This window comes from Protopterus annectens, chromosome 3.part1 (genome assembly GCF_019279795.1).
Source record: "Protopterus annectens isolate FY-2018-M chromosome 3.part1, PAN1.0, whole genome shotgun sequence".
Lineage (NCBI taxonomy): Eukaryota > Metazoa > Chordata > Ceratodontiformes > Protopteridae > Protopterus > Protopterus annectens.
This window is the reverse complement of record NC_056732.1, coordinates 518565361-518588110: the sequence shown is the minus strand read 5'-3', so window position 1 is coordinate 518588110 and position 22750 is coordinate 518565361. Positions and strand designations below refer to the sequence as shown.

General features: G+C 40.8%; 1 protein-coding gene across 1 annotated transcript in view; it reads left to right on the top strand.

Annotated features, from left to right (window-relative positions):
* LOC122798197 (tetratricopeptide repeat protein 21B-like) overlaps window positions 1-22750 on the top strand; it is a 1733894-nt gene that overhangs the window by 598661 nt on the left and 1112483 nt on the right. The window lies entirely within an intron of this gene.

Below are 22750 nucleotides of genomic sequence, written 5' to 3'. Positions count from 1 at the left end.
GTAAACATTTTAAGGTCTAAAATCACCTTAGAAAGATCACATTTATGTTGGGGTATAAACTTAAAATCCTTTGACAATAGCTTAAAATGATCCACAGTCAACTCAACTCCACTATAATTAAATATATTATTATTATCATATGTAAATTTATTATTTACTTGGACTATACCTGAAGGAATTAAACCTACAAAAGTAGATTTTAAATTTCTAAAATTTCCCCGTCCCTCAGTACCCTCCTCATCTCCACTTCTCTAGGGAAACTGAAAATATTGAGGGGTTTGCTGGTTCATCAACCTCTCCGACCGACGGAGAGGGGGATACTCTAAAGGGTCCAACTGATTAGTTTCATTACCATGTATATCACCTTCAAAAAAAGTCTCCGAGTTACCCACACTATCACAACATGCCTCATATCCAGCTAATTTAGCTCTTTTGGGGGCGGGGTAACATTGTTTCTCCTTATATTCTAAAATGTCCCTGTCCAGTTTTTTAATCTTGCGTTTAATATTGGCTGAGCACATATCATCAGTTTTATCCATCACATCAAAGTATTTTCTTTTTTCAGTCTCAACTGTAAACATTAAATCACTAGTAATTGCATTGTTCAAATGTTCAATTATATGTTGTAACTCATTCATTTTACTTTCATTCTGCTTAATAACAATCCTAACCACATCTAAACCACATTTATTAAATACTTCTAGCAATTCATTAAATAAATCAGAGCCTGTATCAATATTGTTAGGGAATTTATATGCCCTTAGGCCCTTTGGAACAATACCCCTTTTCAAACATTCTCTGAGGTATTCGTTATCAATACACAGGGCCTTAAACTTCCCTAAAACATCCATTAGTTTATTTAAACTAGTATTGTAACTAGCAGGTTCACACACCTTTTCCTTAGCAATATTAGTAACATCAAAATTAATTTTAACTTTTTCATTAAGCCAATCAGAAAATAACTTCCCGGGCTTTACTGTCTCTTTAGCAGCATTAATGTTATGAGAACAGTCACCTTGAGCTGCAGAACCAGGACCGGTTTCAATTCTGCTGCTATTTTTATTCGATCTTGGTCCATTCTCTCCAGTACCAACAAATAAGTTAGGTGTGGAAAAATCCACATTTTGGGCTGAATCACACCTATTCTGTCCTTCAGACGTCGTTCCTTTCTATAGAAAAGTGTCCACACTCCTCATAAGAGCCGCCACTGAATCCTCTCCCCTTTTAAAGGCCTCCTGATTACCGGGAAGCCCTGGAGTGAGCAAAGTTGCCAACGAGACACCGATTGGTGTAAGCAAGTCTACCAACTGCAAAAGCTACCCAATCAGCTTTCTCGTCTCACCGATATCGTCCCTCCTATCCACCGGTGACTGAGGTAGGGAGGCAGTACTTTCCATGTTCACGAACAACAAACAAGGAATCCAAAAAATAAAACAAAGCAAGCCACAACCTTAAACCAACCTATCACAACAATGAATCAAACACATAAACACACAAAGACATACTCGGAGGCTCTGAGCAGCAGGCCTTGTAAACAGCAGACACCCAAGTAACCGCCACCTCATGACACACCACAGGCAACACATAAACCACAAAATCAGTGTGCAAAGCAGTCACAGCCCTTAAGGCCAAATCCACCAAACATACTTGTCATAGGTGACTCCATAGTCAGACACACTGGCGTCCCACTCACTAGGCTGAACAAGGAGAGGGTCACAGTAAGCTGCCTATCGGGCTAGAATCCGCCACATAACACAAACTCGGGTCACTCCACAGCAAGTACAAATATGACACAGTCATTGTCCATGCTGGTGTGAGCGATCTGAGGCACCTCCCTGGACTACATGAAAAGAGACATAGAGGAGCTCTCTGATTATGTAGCCCAGGCAGGTATGACCCTAACCCTGAGCAGCATCCTTCCTTCACCAAAAATGATGCCACAACATAGAGACAAGATGATCAGCTTTAACAATTGGCTTAATTTCTGGTGTCATTCAAAGGGGATCTAGTGTCTGTCTGCCTGGGATGACATGCTTGACAAGCCACGCTGCTTCGCAAGGGCGGCTTGCACCTGTCACCCCTGGGATTCGGATATTGGCTAAGACTCTTGCCACCCCATAGTGCCTTTTGGGCAAGGCTCAAATTCTAAACCTACCACCCTAGAAACAAAAATGGGAAGAAACTAAAGTAATGCTGCTCAATGCAGAAGTCTAATCTCAAAAAAAAATGCCTTTTCGAGGTCCTTCTCAGGTATGAGAACATCGATGTCTGCTGGTGTGACTGAAAACCTGGTTCAAGGCTCACAGAGCACTATCAGGTTTACCCCTTTTTTACCTCATCGTTCCTCCGCCCCAAAATCTGACCACAGAAAGAAAGGGGTATATATATCATATCATATTCATCCACACCTCCAGGTTGGGTAGGTGGCATACAAGCATTAAACCATACAGGTGCAATTAACCATAGGCAATAATTTAACAATTTGTAGCATGCTACAGGCCACCCTCTCAAACTCAGGAACCCACACAGCCTTCCTGAAGACACTGGGTATAAATGTATCTCCAAACACCATTATATTGGGTGACTTCAACTACCGAATATAGACTGGGAACATTACTCAAGCCCAAACTTTCTAGCCCAAAGGTTCCTGGAGTTCATAAATTCAAATGCCATGGAACAACTAGTCACCGTTCCCACAAGAGAAAATATACTAGATCTCATCATCACAAACATGGGGACAAAATGCTCCACACCAGAAGTATATCCCTCATTGGTGAGATCAGATCATAAACTAATCTCACTGGATATCCACATCCCCAAACAAAAAAGACCACAGTGAAGAACTTCTCTAAAGCAAACTTCACACTACTCAAGACTGGTGTGGTATCCTTCAAGGCCCCCTAGCCAGTGGAAACCACAACCCAAGCTGCGGAAGCCCTTACAATTGCCTTCTACGAACACCTCCAGGACTGCATGGATCAGGCAATCCCTAATAAAACCAAGACTGTTTCCACCAAGGGAAAACGTCCAGTCTGGTGGACCCCAGCCATAAACAAACTACAATAAGAGGAGAAAGCTGTTACATGATAGAGCAAAATCCATAAAAGAGAAGACACCTTTGATCATTATATAAAAATATGAGCACTCATAAAATCATCCAAGGCCAACTTTGAGAGAAAAATTGCCATAGATTCAAAAGACAATCATAAGGCCTTCTTCAGCTATGTCAGAAACCTGGGTGGAAACTCCCAGATATGCTCAGAATTAGTCCAAAATGATACAAAAATCACTGAACCCACAGACATTGCCAACATACTGGCAGACAGGTTCAGTGCAAACTTCACCCCCTCCCAAAGGAGATAACTATCCCAGCGGAGTGCAGCCTCCCAGACACCTCCAATGCATAGGTGAAAGCTGCTCTCTCTAAAGCTAAAAACACAGCATCAATGGGAACGGATGGTGTCCCCGGCTGTGTGCTACACGAACTCAATGAGCAACTAAACCCGCACATAAGGCAGCTGTTTAATCTTAGCCTTACCACAGGATACGTGCCTAAGGAGTGGCGTACGGCAACTGTGGTCCCACTCCACAAAGGCGGTGCCTCTACGGACCCTGGTAATTACCCCCCCATAAGCTTGAGAAGCCTGCTCTGCAAAGCTATAGAGAGGATCATAATGGAACTCATAAACAAAGTCATAGGGGACTTGCAGACATTGGACCGGACCCAGTTTGGCTTTGTCAAGGGCAGATCATGCCTTTTGAACTTGGTCGACTTCTTGAAACAGTCACCAAGGCCATTGATGAGGAAAGGCAGTCCATACAGCCTACCTTGACCTTGCAAAGCTTTCGACACAATACCCCACTCGGGTATTAGAAACTTACCAGCTTAAATGTAAACCCATATGTCACAAGATGGATTGCAAACTGGCTAAAGGACAGAACCCACAGGGTTAGAGTAGTTGGCGCCATGTCAGACTCCAAGCCGGTCACAAGTGGCGTCCCACAGGGCTCAGTCCTTGGCCCCCTGTTGTTCGGCATCTACTTCTCAGAAGTACAGGCAAACACAGGAGGACTATGGCTGACAAAGTTTGCAGATGACTGCAAACTGGGAGCCATAGTGGAAAGTACATCGGACACAGATATTCTTCAGAGGGGTCTCACAGAAACTGATAGCTGGTGCCAGAGCCATGGCCTGAAGTTAAATGCCAAAAAATGTATAGTCATACCCTTCGGGAAAAACAAGGTAACCCCAAGCTTCCATATAGGTGGCAGTCCACTAAGCACAGAAGAGGTTATCAGGGACCTGGGGACCCAAGTTGACAGTGGCCTTTCTTTTGACACTCACATTGCTAAAGTGGTTAGAAAAACCTTCTACATTGCCCACCTGATCATGAAGGGATTCACATCCAGATCAAGTGAGGTGATTGTTCCCCAGTACTCTTGACTAATCAGGCCAATGATGATACAATGCCCCATTTGGGATATCTCACCCGACACCTGCAGCAATTGGAGAGACCCCAAAAGTTCCTCACCAAAAGGATAAAGGGACTCCAAAATCCATCTGCCATGCTGAAGAAAAGAAAACTCCAGCTCTATTCAGTATACCGTCTGCTCAGAAGAGACCTGCCTGACAGACATAATTATGTCTATGTAGCCGATAATTATGTAGCACACTATGTTATGGAATAAAATCCCAGTCCATGTGAGGCAGAGCACCTCGCTGGCTATGTTCAAGAAGAAATCTTGACCGTGGATGGGAGATAGATTTTTTACCCCTCATCTCTCTTGTCACTGCTGCTGACAGAGGCACAACAAACTATGGGGCACAGTATTTTTTTTTAAAGTGGCGCGTAAGCAAAAGCCACTAGGCTCTGCTTATAAACCGTATGATATCTAATATAAATACTCACCTTGAAGCCGAGGTGCTAGATAATCTACTGTGAATAAATCATTTGGATATACTGGCTGTTGTTCTTTTTCTATTTTGCAAAGAGGTGTTTGTGTTGGGCTTTACGTTGTGAGCAGCCCAGTATAAACCTATGAACCTATGAACCTAATGCAATGGCTAAATCTGAATTAAATAAATGAGGATGTCAGTTCTAGATTACTGAATGCTACAGTGACACAAAATGTATTATTTAAGAATCCAGCTGACAGTATTATTGTAAACGTATAGGGTAAAAAAAGTTTTCATTTAAAGAATTATATGTATCATTTACCCTTCAATTTCAAAGGGATTATAGTATGCATGAAAATACATCCTCTTATTGAAAAGGAACTCATTCTTAGTAGTTTCATAAGAAAAAGTAGGCCAATTACAACTCCTGTTCAGCTTGAAAAGGAGCTACAGCCGGAAACCTTCCAAATGACTACACCACCTTTTAACCCCTTTCCCAAAACACTTTGAAGACAAATTTCAACGTCATCTTTCTGCATGACAGGTGATAACCACACACATGGATTTTACTAACAACATATCTCAAGGCCACTGATTTTCTATTTTCTGTGAAAAAAATACCAGTAAATCTTGAATTTAAATTATCTGAGTATTTGAGAAACCCAGAATTTTCACAGAATTTGGCATTTTAGGGTAGAACACTCATTCACTACAGCTTGCATTTCTTTCTCATGTTAACTATTTATAATACTTACTTTATTTACTCTCCTGTATCAATAAACTGTTTTAATTTTGCATATATATAAATAGATGCAGTAGAAAATTATAATGAAATCATGGTAAGGACCAGAAATTACATTTAAATATCAACGGTAAAATTCTCAGATTTTTTGTCTCATTAAATGGAATTTCATTTTTCTGAAAACTATAAATCCATGTCCCTACATGCCATGGTTAAGCAGTAGAATTTGTTTACAAACCGCAAGTGAAGTCTGTGCCATAGACACATCCAAATTAGTTACAGCAAGTTTAAAAGTTAATGGATCATTTGTTAATAAAAAATGTATTGTGAAACTTCAAGTCAAAATTATCGAGGTTGTTACTGTAAGCTGTTTCTGGTTCTAAACAGCAAGTCCCAAAATGATTTCTAGGTTTATTAGATATGAATACATTCATAAAAACAACATTACTCTGTTTGGTACCTCTGACGATTCTACTTACCTTTGTAGAAGAAGACACTTATACGGCAAATCTAGATATGTAAGTTATCCTGCTCCTGTCTCTAGGAATAAATTACAAGGAATCATCAATGATCCCTTCAATGCTAATATTTTTTGAAGTAGTCATAAATTCAGAAATTGCAAAAGTTTTCTTTACTTAGGACAAATAAATTCAGACAATCCTGATGGAATTCTTTCAGCAAATGGCAGCCATACCAAAACAAGTTTATGAGTACCGTGGGGTGTGTGTCTTTGCATTGTGTTCTAACCTTTTGCAAGGCTAAATACAAGAAAAACACAGTATCGTCTCAGAAATTTCTGGAACTAATCTACAGACCCCCACTGTATATGATAGATGTTCAACAAACATACTATCTTACTGGCATATGGGTAATAGTGCCCTACTGTCCTATGTCTGGCAGTCTGCCAAAACTTAGAACTCCTACCTCTGCTTGTCTGTAGGTGGGATGGACCACTCAGCTGCCAGAAGCAGGATAGTTATTCATATCAACAGACAGAAGCCCTTTAATTTTTTCTAATGCCATTGAAAGAGAAGGATCTCTGAGAAGACTGATCCTCTCTGGCTTACTTCCCCTTCAGAGCTCAGATAAGAAACCCTGTGTTTTTTTTTTTAATTCCTCTCTTTGCCTTTTTTCTATCAGTGCTTGAACTGTGTTTAATGCTGATTTGTTTCTTTAAAAAAAGTTAGTTTTCAATATTTTATCTTCTATTACAGTATATGTTTATACTGTGTTTATTAAGTTGATTACTAGTTTGTGTGAGGTTTTAAACCATTTCCAGTTGTTTTGTGGTCTTTGAAAAATGTTTTAGAGAGTTTATGCAGTAGGGCTTTTTAGGGGAGTTCTGTCATTTCCTTATACTGCCATAATCTTGAGTAAATCGTGATAGTTATTTCTGTTGCTTTAAGGCTTTATTTTGAATCTTTTGACAGGAAAACTTACTGATCCAATGTTGCCTGTTTTCGTCCGTTCAAACATATGGGTTGTTGGATCCAAAGGGATCTGGCCTCAGTACCACCTTTTAAAACTTACCAGATCTGGAGCTCTGAATTTCACCTACCCATAATTCCCTAGGCTGTACCTCTGATGCTCAGATCTCATTTGAAACTAATGTTTTTGATGTTTGTAGAGCCCTTCTCAACAGTAGGATATTTTTAAATTATTGTTGATGCTTCTCCTCTCCTACTGTGAGAGTTTTTAATCTCACTTTGAACACAGATAGAGTTTTTGAAACTTTAGATAGTTTTTGGCTAAATAATTAGTTTGTTAACATAAGACTTAAGGCCATAGGCCTCTGTTCTGTACTTTGGTGTACTTTAAAAAAAAAAGACTTACAGTGATAGTTATAGTTAGATTAAAATTAGACTCAGTAAATTATTGCTCTTTGCTCAGCTTTTTGTTTCTAGGAGTTGACTGGATTTAAAAAAATGCTAGGATTGTGGGCACAGGCTAGCACTACAAGATCCACACTCCAAATGTGTATATTGTCTTGGTGCTTGACTTTGGCATAGAATGCCAGTCCTTTGCAGCCTTCAGTGCAAGGTCCCTCCAGACCAGAAGGGAAAAACTCATTTTAAAGGGGCCATTTCCTGCACAGGCAAAGGCTACTCGTTCACATTTCTCACCTTCTAAAAGAGAGAGTAAAAGATAGAAAACTAAGTTGAAGCACCAAGAGAAAGATAAAGAGGAAAAAATAAAAGAAAGAAGGAAAGGAGTAAGTCTCCATCTAAATCATCAGAAAAGGGTCACTGGAGCTGACAACATTGGTGGGCCCTAACCTCAAAGTGTCTACAATATCAGATCCAATACCACTAAGGCCTGATTGCCTTCTGCACGCACCGGTTTCTTGCCAGAACAGGTGAGTTCCAGACTGCCGTCACCAATACTACAAGAACGTAGGTATTTTCAACCATTATCTGTATCATCATCCACTGGATCATTATGAAGCCTCACAGAGCTCGACATCGACAGGATGATGAGGAAATTCTTGAGAACACAGATACAGCTTGGGGTTGAGAGGAGCAAAGAGGAACAACAGAACAAAGAGGGAATGTAGAGCAGAAGATAAGTAAAGCAGAAGTTAAAAAAATACAACTTGAAGTTATGGCCATAGGCCTCTGTTCTGTACTTTGGTGTACTTTAAAAAAAAAAGACTTACAGTGATAGTTATAGTTTGATTAAAGTTAGACTCAGTAAATTATTGCTCTTTGCTCAGCTTTTTGTTTCTAGGAGTTGACTGGATTTAAAAAAATGCTAGGATTGTGGGCACAGGCTAGCACTACAAGATCCACACTCCAAATGTGTATATTGTCTTGGTACTTGACCTTGACATCGAATGCCAGTCCTTTGCAGCCTTCAGTGCAAGGTCCCTCCAGACCAGAAGGTAAAAACTAATTTTAAAGGGGCCATTTCCTGCACAGACAAAGGCTACTCTTTCACATTTCTCACCTTCTAAAGGAGAGAGTTTGTCTTTCGGCTTTTCCTGGTTAGGGGTCGCCACAGCAGAACTCCGGTCCGCTAATGATTGGCAGGAGATTTTTACGTGCTGGCTTGCCGGGCCTAACGCACAACCTTCAATGAAGGAACACCCATTCATGCATGTCGCCACACAGAAGACACTGTAACTGACAGTCGAACAGGCAATGTCTAACTGTTAGGTGACAACGCTACCGCAGCACCACCACCGCAAAGAGAGTAAAAGAGAGAAAACTAAGTTGAAACACTAAGAGAAAGATAAAGAGGAAAAAATAAAAGAAATCATCAGAAAAGGGTCACTGGAGCTGACAACATTGGTGGGCCCTAAACTCAAAGTGTCTAAAACATCAGATCCAATACCACTAAGGCCTGATTGCCTTCTGCACTCACCGGTTTCTTGCCAGAACAGGTGAGTTCCAGACTGCCATCACCAATACTACAAGAAAGTAGGTATTTTCAACCATTATCTGTAGCATCATCCACTGGATCATTATGAAGCCTCACAGAGCTCGACATCGACAGGATGATGAGGAAATTCTTGAGAACACAGATACAGCTTGGGGTTGAGAGGAGCAAAGAGGAACAACCGAACAAAGAGGGAATGTAGAGCAGAAGATAAGTAAAGCAGAAGTTAAAAAAATACAACTTGAAGTTATGGAAAACTTGCAAAGTGAAGGATTTAGTGTAGAAGGTTTAACACAGGTTGCATCACAGTATGATGGAAGAAGTCCCCAAAGTATGGAGAAACAGAAGGATCAGGAAACATCTGAAGAAGAAATATGACATGGGAAAGAAAAAGATTTAATACAGTGTAATATTTATGCAAAGGAGAAAACAAAAATAATTAAAGCAAAAAGAGCAGCACCAAAGATATTTGAAGAGAAATATAGGCAGAGGCATCCAGAAAAATTTTACAATACAAAAATATAAAGCAAAGAGGAAAAGTTGAATAGAAAATTAGTAATGGAGAAGTTAAAGAAATAGAAACTGAGGTTATGGATTACCTGTAAAGTGAATGGTTTAGTATAGAAAATCTAATTCCGAAAACATCACAAGCAGGATAGAGCAATGGATCCCCAAATTAAGGCAAAACGAGTAGATTGGAAAAATATCTGATCAGTTGCCAGATGAAGATACTTTGGTGTCTTGAATAAGAAACCAGTGCAAACATCCAGTTGGAATTGCACAGCAAGGGGAGGAACAGGAAACTGTGGCAACTATGATGTAACCAATGTTGTTAGGTGATAGGCCACTAAGTTCCCATATGAAAGAGCAATGGATGACACAGGATGAAACTGAAGAGAATGTGGCACAGGAAGATACTGTGGAACTACCTATACAATGCCCACAGGAAATGGAGAACAAAGAATATGTCCTCAGTTTAGAGGAAAATGGCCTAAGAGAAGAGTTGCTTGATTTAACAGAGATGGACAGACATATTAATATCAGTGAAAGAAACAAATTACAGAAAGTCAATAAAACCCCAAAATGAGAAGTTTGATTAAAAACAAATGAACACAGTAATTAGGACTGTCCACAGAAATTCATGTGATATAACAGAAGTAACTAGGATATATTACTATGCAGCTAAATTAATAACAGATAAAGTCTTACCGCAAAAATACAGAGTAGTAAGGGAAAAGAAGGGGAGAAATTGAATACCATCATGGAAGTACTGAACAGAGAAAACTATAAAGCAATTAAGACAAGAAGTGTCTCTGTTAGAGTACAGAAGAGGGAACATATCAACAAAAATACTCAGAAAGATAGATGTGATGAAAGCAATGCACAGAATCAGAACAGATCAGGATCTAGCATGCATTATCACAAATAATAAACTAAAAATATCAGCAAAGTCAGAAAAACTTAGAAGATATGCAGATAAATATAAAGGAAACGTACAAAATAAGAAATTTATTGATGACCCAAAAAAAGTTTTATAGAGAATTGGGAAACAAGGCAAAGGAAATTGAAACACCACAAAAAAGAAGAAGAAATAAATACATTTTGGAGAAATATTTATGAAGACCCTGTGGAACATAACAAAGATGCTAAATGGATAGACGTAAAAGAAAGAATAAGAAGTTCAGGATATGCACTGGGATGAAGTAACGGACAGAGAGATTGAAACAAAGTTAATAAAAGTTCCTAATTGGAAAACCCTAGGCCCAGATGCAGTACCTAATCTTCTGGTTAAAAGTATTAACATATTTACATGAAGAGTTAGGCATGAGTAAGAACTATTTATATGCACACCCTGAACAGGCACCAGCCTGGCTAACAACAGGAAAAACAATACTCCTACTTAAGAGTGAACCTGCAGGCTATCCTAAAAACTATAGACCAATGACTTGCCTTCTGACGACATATAAACTATACACACTGGGATTGATGCCGACAGAGTTTATAGTCATTTAGAAAAATCTCAATGATGGCAGTAGAACAAAAGGGTAATAAAAGAAAATTGTATGGAACAAAGAATCATTTGATGTTAAATAAAGTCATAATGGAGAACTGTAAAAAGGGGTGAATCTAAGTATTGCAAGGATAGATTATAAAAAAGCATTTGAAAGTATCCCACATTCATGGATAAAAGAGTGCTTAAAAATATATGAGATACACTCTACACTGATCGATTACATTACAGCGACCATGAAGCAGTGGCAAACCACTCTGCAGTTAAGTCATGATAAAGGTCAAATTATTATTCCAGGGATAAAAATTCAAAGGGGATATTCCAGGGTGACTTTCTTTCACCTCTGTCTTGCCCTTAACCCATTAAGCTGTCCACTTCACAGATTAAGTCATGGCTATAATTTGGCTCCCAGAAAACAACAAAGTGTAAAGACTTCTCATCTTCATTTTTTAGACGATTTAAAACTGTATAGTTCATCAGATGAGGAACTGAAAGCACAACTGCAAGTGGTCAAGACTTTTTCAGATGATATAAGAATTTTATCTGGTCTTGATAAATGTGCAAAAGCAGCCTTTAAAGCAGGAAAGCTGCAGCAACAAGAAAACATCAGTTTGGGAGAGGAATGTGATATAAAAGAACTTGAGCAAGAGGGAGTGTATAAATATTTGGGAACTGATGAAGGGTCAACAATAAAACATGAAAAAATGTGAGTAAAGTTCAGTAAGAAATATTTCAGAAGGTTTAAATTAATACTAAAACAGCATTGACATCTAGGAACAAAGTCCAAGCTATAAAGCAATTTGCTCTTCCTGTCCTAACTTAACAGTTTTGGAGTGACTGACTGGCTCCAAAAGGTGTTGGATAGTTTAGACAGGAAAACAAGAGGGATGCTTCATGCTCATCAAATGATTTATAAAAATCAATGGATATCAAGACTATATATTCACCATTCTGAAAGAGGTGTGGGCCTCCTCGAAATTCATTACATGTATAGATCTGCGATAGCGGGACTGCATACATATCTGCTGACCTCACAAGACCCAAATGTAGTGAAAGTTTTGAAACATGAGGTTCTTCAAAATCTCTTGTCTCAGGGTACTATTCAAGAGGTGCCTGTGTCCCTAAGGGGGAAGGGGTTTTACTCTAGACTTTCTAGTGCCCAGGAAAGAGGGCACTTAGAAACCTATTCTAGATCTCTCTCATCTAAACAGTCTTCTAAAAGTGCCTTCCTTTCAGATGTCCCTTCAGGTTCTGTTTCCTCTCTTGCTCCTTCAGGTCTATATGGTGTCTCTGGATCACAAAGATACTTGTCTCCATATTCTGATCCATCCTGATTTCGGGAAGTTTTTACATTTCTCTGTTCCTTCCTGGCATTTTCAGTTCTCTGCTCTGCCCTTTGGCCTTTCTACTGCTTCACACCAAATGCCTTGCTCCTGTGATTGCTTTTTTCAGGCTTTGAGGGATCCAACTATTTCATTACTTAGACGACGTGTTGATTCAAGTGCCCTGTCCAGACACCCTTTTGCAAAATCTTCATTTTGCCATTTCTCTTCTTCAGAGCCTGGGGTTCACTATAAATTTCAAAAGCCTTCTCTGACTCCTTCTCAGGATCATATTTTTTTGGGTTGCAGGACTCGGACTATGCAAATGCTTGCATCCCTGTCCACTCCAAAGGCCTTAACTCTCATTTCTTTCTTTCACATTCTTCTTCCACTGACTTCCATTACTGCCAGGGAGTTTCGGAGAGATCTGGGTTTCATGGCATCCACCACTCCAGTGCTCCCTCTGGCTAAACTTCACATGAGAAAGTTTCAGTGGTTTCCATAGTCAGTGTGGCTCCAACATGCACATCCTGTAGAATTTGTGGTTCCTCTTCTTCCTTGTCTCAGACAGGAATTTCACTGGTGGATTTAGCAATTGTCCCTGAATCCCGGGATTCCTTTTCATCCCCCTCTTCCCTCTCAAGAATTGTTCACAGACACTTCAGGCATGGGATGTGGGCAAAATTTGGCTCACTGAAGGTACAGGGGGTGTGGTTGTGTTGTCAGCAAAAGGAGCACATCAACGTCAAAGACATGAGAGCTCTTCTGCTGGCGGGCTCTTCATCCTCTTTTATCTCCAGGACCTCTCAAGGTTTTCACAGACAATACCACTGTGATGTGGTATATCAACAAACAGTTTGCACTTCTGGTCTGGGATCTTGCTGAAAAGTATCAAGTAGCTCTTCAGGCAGTTTATATCCCTTCTAGTCAAAACATTGTGGCAGACACTCTGAGCAGGTCCTTAACCCAGTCCCATGAATGGATGCTTCACAGGGACATGTTTCTGGACATTATCCATCAGTGGGGTACTCCTCAAGCAGATCTTTTTGCCTCCCCTCTGAACAGACAACTTCCTCTATTTTGTAGGAAAAACAAAAAAGTACCGAAGCTAACACAGCTGAAGGTAAAACAATAAACTTTAATGCATACAATCAGTCAGGAACAGGTCACAGGATCGAGGGAGTAAGGGCAGACTCTGTCGCCTCCCAAGTACAGAAATGAATGTGAACCTAACAGGCCAACGGAAAAGGAGGTAAACAGTTTAGTTTTTAATATTTCCTCTGTACAGCTTACTGCTGCACAGTTAGCATTGTTGAACAAAGGTTTATCATTCGTCCCTGCCAGAGAAGCCGAGCTAACTAGTGTCTTAACTGATCTTAGATTGTTTGGTAGGACTCTTACATTTAAAGCGATGCTACCTGACACTGTTAACACTGACACTGCTTCCTTTAGAAAACCCAGCACTTTTATCCCACCACCCAATGCCAAGATAGAGACCTTTATTCAGACTTGTGAGAAGCAAATAAGAAGAGAATTCAAATCTAATAGAAAGAAGAGATACTTTAATCTTAATAATGATGAATATGCAGCCCTCAATGAACTCAAGAACTTGAAATCCTTAGAGATTAAACCAGCAGATAAGGGTGGTGGAATTGTTGTGTTAGACAAGGACTTATATCAAACACAAATGCATAAATTGTTGTGTGATGACACCACTTATGTCTGTATTTCTAAAACTGCTTTTTATGGTATGACCGAGAAGGTTTCCTTCCTTATTTTCAATCTGCTTATGACGGGTATGATCAATAATAAGTTGTTTAAATATTTTGAGGTACAGCAACCACTTATACCGATCATTTATGGCTTACCCAAAGTGCATAAAAATCTAACACTGCCACCCATGAACCCAATAGTGTCTGGGAAAGGTTGGGTAACCGAGCCACTTTCTATTTACATTGAAAATAATTTGCATTCTCTGTTGGACACTTGTGACACTGTCCTAAAAGATACTAGGACCTTCTTACAAAGATTATATATGGCTACTTCTGATTTGAGTGTTGATTATCTTTTAGTGACAATGGATGTAGAGTCACTCTTTACTGTGATCCCCAATACTTGTGGTATAGAAAATGTCAGGAAATTTATGCATGTCAACCATTGTTTTACTGAGGACAAGATCAATTTAATTTGTTCCCTTTTAGAATTGGTTTTAGAAAACAATGTCTTTTTGTTTGAAGATCAATTTTGTGCACAAAAGGTTGGCATGGCAATGGGCACAGCTTGTGTCAACAGCTACGCCAACCTTGTGTTGGTACAATGGGAGAGAGACATATTATTTCAAGCTGAGGGCTTCTCTGAACATATATTATGGTATGTAAGATTTGTTGACAATATTTTTTTGTTGTGGAGGGGGTCATTTGAGAGTCTCACGCAGTTTATACAGTTCCTACATCAGTCTACAGATTTTTTAAGATTTACTTTTAAATATTCTTTTGATTAAATTAAATTTCTTGATGTTAAGGTGAACAAAACTGATTTGACTAGCCTAGTAACTAGTATTTATAGGAAACCCACAAGAAAGAATAATCTGCTCCATAGAGATAGCATGCATCCTAGGCATGTTACCCGAAATGTTGTTAAGGGGCAGGTGTACAGGGTCATGAGACTCCATAATAATGACAAACAGCTTGTAGAGGCCCTGGAGACCTTGAAAATGGATTTTCTAGATAGAGGCTACAAGGAAAAGGATATTGACAGTTGTATTACTGATGCGTATAAGGAGAGAGGCGGCAAATGCAGGCCTTATTACGCTGCTGCACCTAACACTGAAGCCATAGCTACAGAACAAAGAACAGGACTGATTAGTTTTCCTCTCACATATTCTTCTGATGTTAATAGTATATGTGATATTGTCAAAAGGAACTGGGGCATTTTGGATACTGTAGATGAATTAAGAAATGCCATAGATACTATTCCACACTTTTCTTTTAAAATTAACAGATCTTTGAAAAGGCATCTGTGCTACAATACTTCTCCTTTTAACAAGGTTTTACAGTCAGAGAGGATGGTACTTTTAAATGCAGGAATTGCACAGCCTGCAAGTTTATGCACTCTATTCCTACTTACACGTAACCTAATATGCACTTTAAAATAGACACAAACTTTTATGCTGATTGCAGGACTAAGAACATTGTTTATTTTAGTTACTGCACTTTCTGCCATGCTTTTTATGTAGGCATGAGTAACAGACAACTCAAAGACCAGGTGCTGGAACATCAGAGAGATATTAGAAACAAGAAAGACACCAATGCCCTTGCTAAGCATATTATGTACCATGGACAGGAACATAATTTTAAATTCCTTGTGCTAAAGATCATTCCTGAGAGTTTAAGAGAGGGAGATCTTAGGAATCGCACAGAATCTGCAGAGCAAAAATGGATTCTGTCTCTTAATGCTGATAAAATACCAGGTCTTAATGAAGTTGTCTCTTTTGAGCCTTTTTTAAAAGCTAGACCTCCCAAACACTGAGTATAGGATTGTTTTCCATACATATTTTTTACTTTTATTTCTTATCTTTTTTATATGTTTCATTTGCCTGCTTTCTTGTTGTGACATTTTTCTCTTAGATAATTGATGCTTTTATCACTGCTTTAATTGACTAATTAACTTATGGTATTTAACTGCATTTGTTACTAGTTTAGAACAGTCTGATGAAGTGGTGAGAGCACACCGTGAAAGCGCTTACTCTCTTTTCTGTGCATTAAAGTTTATTGTTTTACCTTCAGCTGTGTTAGCTTCGGTACTTTTTTTGTTTTTCTTAGTAGTTACTTTTTACTGTACCGATCTACTTTTATTCTTAGCATACTTTTTACAATTCCTGTATTTTGTGTCAGAGTCCCAGGTCCTCTGGTATGGAAGGCGGATGCCCTCTCACTTACATGGAAGGGGATGTTTCTTTATGCATTTCCTCTTCTTCTTCTCATTCAGAAAGTCCTGTTCAAAATAAAACAGGATGCTCCCAAAATCTTGTTGGTGACTCCCTTTTGGCTGCAACAGCACTGGTTCCCTCTACTTCTGCATCTAGCCAAAGGAAATCATCACATATCACCTCACAGGGTGGATCTAATCACACAAGACAAGGGATCTCTCATCTATCCCCACCTGTCCACACTTCAACTGACATTGTGGGTGATAGGACTTTGTTTCCTCATAGACACTTGTTTTCAGAGGACGTGCTGCAAGTCTTGCAGGAGGACAGGAAACCTACTACTAGAAAACCTTACTTTTCCAAATGGAAGAGGTTTTCAATTTTGTGTCTGTCTTGCAACCTGGACCCACTTACTGTGGATGTTCCTTAGGTTCTCTGTTATTTGTGTGAGTTGCTCAATGCTGATTTGGCCTGTTCTTCTATTAAAGCCCACTTATCAGCGATCTCTGCATGTATTTCTCCTCCTCTAGCTTCTAGATTTCAGATGAAACAATTTCTTAAAGGCATCCTTAATATTAGACCTCCCAGCAAACCTGTTCCTCCTCCTATCTGGGATCTTAACTTTGTTTTGGAGAAGTTGACTCAAGCTCCTTATGAGCCTGTTGCTTCAGCCTCCTTGCATCATTGTTCCTGGAAAACTGTTCTATTGGTAGCTCTTACTTCTGCCAGACAGGTGTCTGAGTTGCAAGCCCTTATGGCTTGTCCTTCTTGTTTGATCTTTCATGAGGACAGAGTGTCCTTGCGCACTAACCCTTCTTTTATGCCTAAGGTGGCTAATGAGCTATCATTTAACCAGTCTATTAATCTGCCTACTTTTTTCCCCCTCTCCGCAAGATGACAGTGAGAGGGTGCTGCATACTTTGAATGTGCACAGGCACCTCAGGGTTTATTTGGATAAGTCTAAGGCTATTAGAAAATTTTATCAGTTATTTGTTTCTTTTCATCCGAGATCTTTGGGACTTGCTGTATCTAAGGAAACTCTTTCTTCTTGGATTTCTAAGGCTATTTCCTTTTGTTACACTTTTCATGGCAAGAGCTTTCCTTCTTCAGTTAAGGCTCATTCTGCTAGATCTGTGGCTTCTACTGGTGCTTTTTTTCAAATGGTTAGATACTAACTCTATTCTTGATGCAGCTATCTGGACTTCGACTTCTGTATATACCTTTACCAAGCAGTACAAGTTAAATGGTATCTCTAGAGCTAGGGCTCTTCATGGCTTTTTAGGGGAATCATCTGCTCCTTCCCACTCCCCAGTTTCCTCTTGAGCTTTTGCACTCTCCCATATGGTAAGGAGTACTGCAGTAGTTAATGTAAGGGCACAGTACAGTTGTGTAAAATCTTACCATAATGGTATATGTCCTTGCCTTCACTGTTGCAGTATTCTCTCTCTCCCTCCATCCCCCTTGTCTCTTGCCTTCCTGGATGTACAGATTACCTTTTGGGCTCCTTGGACTGGTGTTCCTTCTGGGGCAATCAGTTCTGTTTATGGTAGGCCTGAATATCACCTTTATGTCCTATTCTACGCAAGGAGCATTTGGATGACATTCAGCATACCTTTTAAATAAGCAACAAGTAGCCTTTAATATACTATGTGGATGTTTGGGCTTCCGCAGCAGGGAATCCCATATTGTAAAGAATACTGTAGCAGTGAAGGTAAGGACATCTACCATTATAGTATGATGTTACACAACTGTACTTTCCTGAGGTAGTTTTCTTCATTAGCTCCCTGTCCAATTCTGACCCTTCTACTGCTCCCCAAGAAGGTGCACCCAGAAAATGACTCTTTGGCAGTATCTTTCACAGAAGATACTGACTTAGAGAAAGGGGAGGGTTCTCCCCACTCCCTCTCTGAAGATGTTACATTTGGTGACATTCTAGAATTAATGAAACAGAGAGGGGATATCCCAAGACCCTTCGCCAGATGAGTCAGTTTTCTTGGAGGCCTTTGGTTTTGGACCAGCATCTCACTGGGTGGTATCTCCCATTGATCCAGTTATTGATCTCATGGCTGAATGGCATGGAAGGACCCTGATGTGGTGGAACCCATCCCTAAGAAATCCATATTGTCTGCACCAACAGACGTGATGCACTAGAGTAAGGGTTCACCTGTGGATGCTATAGTGGTGGCAGCAGCCACTAAGAAGGAGCTATCAGGAGAAAGCTTGGTTTGTCATTCCTCTAACAGAGGATCTAGGGTGATGAAAAGATTTGTGAAACGGGCCTATGCGTCAGTGACTTTTGCCCTTAGATTGTTGAACTACCTATCCCATTTTACAAGGTTCCAGAGAGACTTGACTAAAGAGATCAACAAGTCACTCTTGGGGGTGCTGCCTGTGGATGTTCAGAAAAAAATGGACTCCTAGCTATCCACCCTTCAGTCCTCCTCTAATGTGGCCATGCATCTACTCTCTAATGCAGAGGATGGTATGGCCAGAGTAGCAGGCACTGGCATTACATTACGTCTCCACAACTTTGTGACTTTGCAGTCCTTTATTAATGCCCCTTATGTTGGTTCCACCTTGTTTGGATGGAGAGTCAAGGATATACTCACCAGGAGCCAACAAGGTGGCAAGACTTTCTTTGGAGTGGGAGCACCCTTCTCAAACCCACAAAGTACATTTTCTAAGAACCAGAGATCGGGGAAGAAGATGTGGTTTCAGAATTCATAGAGTACTTTCTATCACTCCCAAGGTGACAGACCTCCTTGTTCATAGGTTCATAGGTTCATACTAGGCTATCTGCCCTAGGGCATTTATAAGCCTAGCCAGAATGTGTTTGGCTTTCACCACCCATTTTAAATTTATTTTGCTATGCCCTTTTTCGAGGTTAGTATACTGTGCCTCTGTCTAACAGTGACACAGAAGTGATACCCGGGATAAACCTACGATCTCCCATCCACTCATCAAGATTCCTCTTGAAGAGAGTCAATGAGGGACTCTGCCTAACCTGGACTGGGATTTTATTCCAGAGTGAAGGGAGCCTCTGGGTTATGAATCTGTCCCTCCAGCATGTCCTATTTATTTCAGTGCTGAGGTTCAAGTCTCTCGAGCGTGGCTCGATGGGATTTGGATTTTCTGAGGTGCAGCATGTCCATTAATTCCGGGTTGGACATGGCTTTATACGTCAGGCACAGATCGCCTCTGAACAGGCGGTATGCCACTGAGTAGAGCTGGAGTTTCTTTAACCGGGCAGCATATGGCATCTGTTTGAGCCCTTTGATCCTCTTGGTGAGGTACTTTTGGGGTCTTTCCAATTGCTGTAGGTGTCTGGTAAGGTACATCCCAAAAGTGGCATTGTACTCAATTATGGGCCTGATGAGGGATGAGTAAAGAGGCACGATGACCTCCCCTGATCTAGATGTGAATCCCTTCATGATTAGGTGGGCTATATAAAATGTTTTTCTAACCACTTTGGCCACGTGGTTGTCAAATGAGAGATTGCTATCAACTTGGGTCCCCAGGTCCCTAATTACTTCTTCTGTACTTAATGGATTACCACCTATGTGGTAATTTGTGGGCACTTTGTTTTGCCAAAGGGATGACTATACACTTTTGGCATTTAGCTTGAGGCCATGGCTCTGGCACCAGTTGTCTGTTTCTATGAGGCCCTTTTAGAGGATGCTTGTGTCGGCTGGAGAGTCGATTATGGCGCCCAGTTTGCAGTCATCTGCGAACTTGGTCAGCCACAGTCCTTCCGTGTTGGCCTGTACCTCTGAGAAATATATACTGAACAAGAGAGGTCCCAGGACTGAGCCTTGTGGGACACCACTTGTAACTGGTTTGGAGTCTGACATGGCTCCAGCAATTCTAACCATGTGGGTTCTGTCCTTGAGCCAGTTTGCAATCCATCTAGTGACATAGGGGTTTATATTTAAGCTGGTGAGCCTATCTATAATGCCCGAGTGGGGTATTGTATCGAAGGCTTTTGCGAGGTCCAGGTAGGCTGTGTGGACCACCTTCCCCTCGTCAATGGCCTTGGTGACTGTTTCAAAGAAATCAACCAGGTTTAAGAGGCAGGATCTGCCCTTAACAAAGCTGAACTGGGTAGGATCCAGTGTCTGTAGGTCCCCAATATCTTTATTTATGAGGTCCATGATGATCCTTTCCATAGCTTTGCAGACCAAGCTAGTCAGGCTTATGGGGCGATAGTTTCCAGGATCCGTTGAGGCACCACCTTTATGGAGAGGGACCACTGCTGCTGTACGCCACTCTTTGGGCACATATCCTGTAGTAAGGCTGAGCTTGAACAGTAGTTTTATGTTTGGGTTTAGCTCTTCTTAGAGTTCATGTAGGACGCAGCCTGGGACACCGTCTGGTCCCATTGATGCTGTGTTTTTTGCTTTGGAGAGGGCGGCTCTTACCTGAGCATCTGAGATGTCAGGGGGGCAGCACTCTGCTGGGATAGATATTTGCCCTTTTGGTGGGGGGGGGGGTTGCGCTGAACCTGTCAGCTAGGATGTTGGCAATGACTGTGGGTTCGGTGTATTTTTTGTCATTTTGGACTAATTCTGAGCATATCTGGGAATTACCACCCAGGTTCCTAACATAACTAAAGAAAGCCTTGTGATTATCCTTAGTGTCCTGTGCAATTTTTCTCTCGAAGCTGGCCTTAGACAATTTTATGAGTGCCCGTAGTTTTTTGCTAATACTGATCAGTGATGCCTTCCCTTTTTGGGATTTTGCTCTATCATTTAGTGGCTTCTTCCTTCTATTGTATAGTTTGTTTATGGCTGGGGTCCACCAGACAGGACGTCTGCCTTTGGAGGACTGGGTCTTGGTTTTATTTGGGATCCATGCATTCGTGAAGGTGTTCATAGAATGCGTTTATAAAGGATTCTGCGGTCTGGGCCGTATTTTCCACAGGCCCGGGGGCTTTGAAGGATTCCACCTCGGTTTTGAGGAGCGTGAAATTTGCTTTTTGTAACAGGGTGTGTGTGTGTGTGGGGGGGGGGGCAATTTTAATAGACGATGCCCAAGAAGCAGTGGTGGACCACAAAGTCAAGACTTTCATGGTCCATTTTCTGAGTAGGCCTTACAGTGTTCCTGAATGGTTGCTTGACTGTTGCTCACTGGAGGCTTTCGGGGTGCATCTTTTGTTGTCTCATCAGTCGTGGGACATAATAGCCTCAGATTCAAGAGCACTAAGAATAATATCCTCAAGCTATTCAATTCCCTTTTCCCTCCCACCCCGATAAGGAAGAATGTCCCCATTGTTCTAACTGGTCAGTAGATCTTAACAGCCATAGAAATTTCAAAGCTGCTAGAAAAATTAGTAATCCAACTGGTCCCACATGACCAGTTAGGATCCACAGCCTATTCCAGGTTCTTTTTAGTATCAAAGATGATCAGGGACTTTAAGACCCATTTTGGATCTCAGTCACCTAAACCAGTTCATAAGACAAACAAAATTCCAAATGGTCACAGTTTATTCCATTTTGCCTCTTCTGAGGAAGGATGATTGGATGTGCTCTATTGATCTCCAGGATGCCTACTATCTTATCAAAATAGTGAAGCACTCTGAGAGTTTCCTCCATTTATGGCTAGGAAAAAAATAATTTCCAATTCAGAGCACTGTCATTCAGTCTCACTACAGCCCCAGGATGTTCACCCAAGATCATGGCAGTAGTAGCTGAGCACCTGTGCCTGCTGGTGATCCAAGTCTTCCCCTATTTTATCAATTGGCTTCTTACTGCTGCCACTGAGGATCTCCTCATCACACATCAGGATCAAGTGCTTCAGCTGCTTCTGAATTTAGGAATTTCCATAAATTTGCCAAAATGTCAACTGACTCCCTTTTCAGCACCAGTTTCTTCCATACTTGAATTTTTATCTGATCTCTTTAACAAAGGGTCCAGTTTTGCCACCATTAAGGTACAATTGGCTGCAATTTCCAGTTTTCACATTGGATGTAATGACATGTTTATAGTGTGATGCCCTTGCACTGGCCCAGTAATCAAGGAGCCTCAATCCTCACCACTAACACCAGTGAAGGACTTGAACATTTGGAGGATGACAAGTACACACACAGTAAAGTACAATTTCCCTTAAGAGCACACAGAGATCACAGTCAGTTTGGGGCTGGTTTCTCCCTTTCTCTCCAGATCTCCAGTAAGACTCTCCACTGGCACAGCTATATGGTTCCGATCCCAGTCAAGTGGTCAAGGCAAAACCTCCAGAACCCTCCCTGTCCAACCAGTGCTTCTTGTCCCTGCCCAAGTAGCTGACACACACACACACACACACACACACACACACACACACACACACACACACACACACTTTGAGGTTTGATTTATATACAAACACACACTCTTGGGGAAGGCTGGCACAGGTTCACTAGCTATGCCCCCTTCTTCCCAGACTATAAGGTAGCACCAACTGCCACCAAGCACTCTTATCAGCTAGTCTAAGGCCT